The 3,986-nt window shown below is 46.4% G+C and overlaps 1 long non-coding RNA gene across 1 annotated transcript; it reads left to right on the forward strand.

Annotated features, from left to right (window-relative positions):
- Positions 1-409: 409 nt before the first annotated feature.
- Positions 410-3,682, forward strand: LOC148134799 (uncharacterized). The gene is made up of 3 exons (XR_015755625.1): positions 410-427; positions 2,294-2,438; positions 3,445-3,682. It is a non-coding gene; the product is annotated as an uncharacterized LOC148134799 (long non-coding RNA).
- Positions 3,683-3,986: the final 304 nt, after the last annotated feature.

Genomic DNA, 3,986 nt, shown 5'->3' on the forward strand with positions numbered 1-3,986 from the left:
GTACAGTATCGCTGATCTTATAAGGGAAGGTTATGCTTCCAGTGGAGAGATCAGCATAAAACTATTTCGTCAGATGAAGTACTTGCCTTCTGACACAGACATGATCATTTCCATTGAATGTTTGGACGATGAATAAACGTATCTCTTTCGGGGGAGTCTGGAACCAGGTACCAGGTTATAGAAATCGAGTGTTTCAGAAGGAAAGGAATATACAACTGGAATCGAAAGTATCTTCTGCATTTTGCGTTCAATCCCTGTTGACGCAAGAGGCGGCTGGATGTTTGTTGTTCATCTGGCCTCGATGGTTGTTTTGCAATATGTAAGCATCTGGCCAAATCAAAAGAAGGAATGGGCCAACAGGGACAGTGACATCAATTGAGGACTCAAGGGCAGAGTCATTAACCAGTTCAGAGAAGCGGTGGTTCAGGTTGGTGAATCTTTTCTGTCTCTCTCTCTGTCTGTCTCCATTTGATACAATCTCCCTCACCCTTTCTCTCTCTTCTCTGTGTTGCTCGGTCATTCTCACTATCTCGCTCTCTCACACGCTGACTCTCTCTCTTGTTCTTTCACTCTTTATATCACTCAGTCAATCTATCTGTCTCTGTCATTATCACTCTGTCTCTCCATCTGCCTTGTTCTCTGTGTTTTGTCTCTCTCATTTTCTCTCCCTCTGTGTCTCTCTGTCTTGCTGTCTCTCACTGTCTTTCTTTCCTAGCTTTGTCTCTAATGCTGTCTCTCTCACTCTCTCTTACAATATCTTTCACTCTATCACTGACTCTAAGACATTCCCACTGCCTCTGCCAGTCTCTCTCTCTCTCTTTCACTCCCACTTTTTCTCTCTCTCCTTCCTGCTTTTTTTAACTTCTCTGACTCTGTCTCTATCCGTGTCTCTCTGTCACTGTCTCCCTCTCTGCATATCTCTCTCTCTCTGTATCTCTCTTTCTTTCTCTCTTTTACTGTCTCTTTCTGTCTTGCTACCTCTACCAACCTCTCACTATCTGTATCTCTTTCCCTTTCTCTCCCCCACTTTTCTCTCTTTCACTGTCGCTCCCTGTACCCCACTGTATCTCCCTCTATGACTGTCTTTCTCCAGGTTCCTGTCACTGCGATTCTCTTTCTGTGTCTTTCTCTGTCTCACTTTCTCTCTCACTAACTGACTCACTCATTCATTCATTCGCTCTCTCCCTATCTCTTATTTTCACTACTCTCTTCCCCAAAACTATTGCTCAATTTTTCTCAATCTCTCTCTCTCTGGCTCACTCACACTGTATGTTCCTCTCTCCTGCTGTCTCTCTCTCTCGCCTCTCTCTCTCTCTCTCTCTCTCTCTCTCTCTCTCTCTCTCTCTCTCTCTCTCTCTCTCACTGTCTCTCTTTCTCCCTGGCTGTCTCTCTTTCTCTCTCTCCCACTGGATGTCGCACCCTCCCTCTATTGCTGTCCTTTCCTCTCTTTCTAGCTGTCCGTCCCTCTCTCTCGCTTTCCGTCTCTTTGTCTCTCTTGCTCTCTTGCACTTGCTCTGTTTCCCGCTGTCTCTCTTTCTACATGTCCGTTTCACTGTTTCTCTATCTCTACCTCCCTCCCTCTCTCTCTCTTGCACTGTCTCCCCTGTCTTGCTGTCTTCCCCTCTCTCTCTCGCTGTATCCCCCTCTATTTCGCTGTCTCCCCCTCTCCCTTCTCCCTTGTCTCTCTGTCACGCACTCTCTCTCTCGCTGTCCCCTTCTCTCTCACTTGCTGTCCCACGCTCTCTCTCGCTCATCTTCCAGCGCGTTCACTCCCGATGTTCCGTGCTCTCTGTGGCTCGCTGTCCTGCACTCTCCCTTGCTTGCTGTCCCATGTGCTCTCTTGCTCGGTGTCCTGCACTCATTCTCGCTGACCCACTTCTCTCTTTTTCACTGTCCCACGCTCCGTCTCGCTCAGTGTCCAGCTCTGTCCCTCTCTTTCACGGTCCAGCTCTGTCCCTCTCTTCTCTGTCCCGCGCACCCTCTCGCTCACTGTCCCGCGCTCTCTCTTGCTCACTGTCCAGCGCTGTCCTACCACATCTCCTACACCCACTCCTCTTCCAGGTGTAATAGGGTATGGGTTAGCTATACCCTAAAACTCCGAGAATAAACTCCAATCTTCACTGTAAATCGTAACCATGGGAGATAACCAGAACATCTGTTGAATAACTGGGCAAGAACCACCTACGACGATAGACAGACATTTTCTCTTTGCTGACATGTGTGTCCCTGCATATCTTTCATGCTCTTGCCAATGTAGTATGAATTGAACCAGTTTTCTTTCCATCCTTTTCAGATTTTTTGTATTTTCAGTACGGTTAAAGGGTGCTGACAAATCTCAAAATGCGGACACTCTGCTTGTTCCTGTTGGTCCTGCTCACAATCCCCATGTCAGATGCGGCTGTACTGGATGACCATGCCTTGAGTGTCATTGTCAATCAGTAAGTGTCAGTGAAACAGATCTTAACTGACCATATCTGTAATCTGGGGGCTATGCTCAATCTGAGGTCAAATCAGAGCCTGGTTGCCTGGGGCAGGCTGGTAATAAATGGCGAGGACACAGCGGGTATAGGGAGTGCTCTGTATCTGTGGGAAAAAAGTCTGAACCTATTAACCAGGACTCTCATTACTCCCAGAGGGAGGGACTTCCAGGGAAACTATTACCAGATTTCCCGAGGTCATATCTCGAAGAGTGAAATCGATAGCACCCGCTGACACCGAATTAAAGGAGAGAGTGAAATACATCGGAGTGAGCTTTGAAGAGAAAGTCCAAATCCCCCACACAAGCAACATTTTACTGTTTACTGAATCATCTCACTCACCTCTCAGTTTCCCTTTGTCTCCCTCTGCCTCCTTTGCTATTATTCCTATTTCCTATCAGTCTGCAATTCTTTTGTTCTGTTTGTCTCTGAATGCCCCAAACATTTTTCTGGTTAACAATTCTTCCAGGATTCTCCCGACATCCAGCTCCCACTGATTGCACCTACAGCTCTCATTCTCTCTCTCTCTTTCTCTCTCCCCGTCTCTGTTTATTTCTAACCATCCCGTGTATCATGCGGCATCAAGTAGTGCATCAGTCAAAGTAACTTAAAATGAATTTAGAGCGAGCTATCAAGAAGGCTTGTGGTATTCTCTGATTCATTGCAGGAGGATTTGTACAAAAATAAGTAATATTGTTCTGCTCTCTGGCAATTATCCTGATTCTCTGTTTAAACGTCTCAATGATCCCAGAATTTACTACAACAATGGGGAAGGGATACAAAGTAAATCAACATTGACCTTCCCATGCAAGAACTTGAAATGTGAATTGCAGGGTTTCACGTTTTCTTTAATATTATGGGCATGGCTCCAAGTATCTCATCTCAAACTGTGCCGACTGACACTGCAAAGATAATGTCTTACCCAAAGTCTGTTCCTTGACTCACACCCTGACTTTACCTCTTTCAGTTTCCGCAAAGCAGCTGGTCACCAGGTGACCGATTATGGGAGACATCACTTCGCCTTCCTAGTGGCTTTACCTGCTTCCCAGTGCAACAGACCTGGAGACTTGAACCTCAGCAGATCAAGACATCCTTTCATTAACGACGATGTGAACATTTTCCTGAACTCCCTACGTGGAAATTACCTCACTGTCTTCCCGAACAGCGGCAGTCGTTGCCCAGAAAGTAAATTGCTGAACCCCGCCGAGATCAACGGAAACATCACTGCAGCTCAGCTTTCCAAACTCTGCTGAATAACACAACCCAGCACAATAACCAGCCAGTGGGCTGTATCATTCTCTACACCACCTACAGCCAATGTCTAGATCACTGTTTCAGTAACACGGGGAATTGTGAGATCATCCCTGCCTTGCAAAGTTCCCCATTTCTGGACATATGGACTGAACCAGACATTCACAAGTATTTTGTCTTCAGTAAAATATTTGCACGTGATGCAGATCAGAGCCGACACCAGGAAATCCGGGAAAATCTGGCTGCAGTGGAGAATAC

This window comes from Chiloscyllium plagiosum, unplaced genomic scaffold, assembly GCF_037043375.1.
Source record: "Chiloscyllium plagiosum isolate Xiang-an unplaced genomic scaffold, Cpla_swu_hap1 HiC_scaffold_52, whole genome shotgun sequence".
Classification (NCBI taxonomy): domain Eukaryota; kingdom Metazoa; phylum Chordata; class Chondrichthyes; order Orectolobiformes; family Hemiscylliidae; genus Chiloscyllium; species Chiloscyllium plagiosum.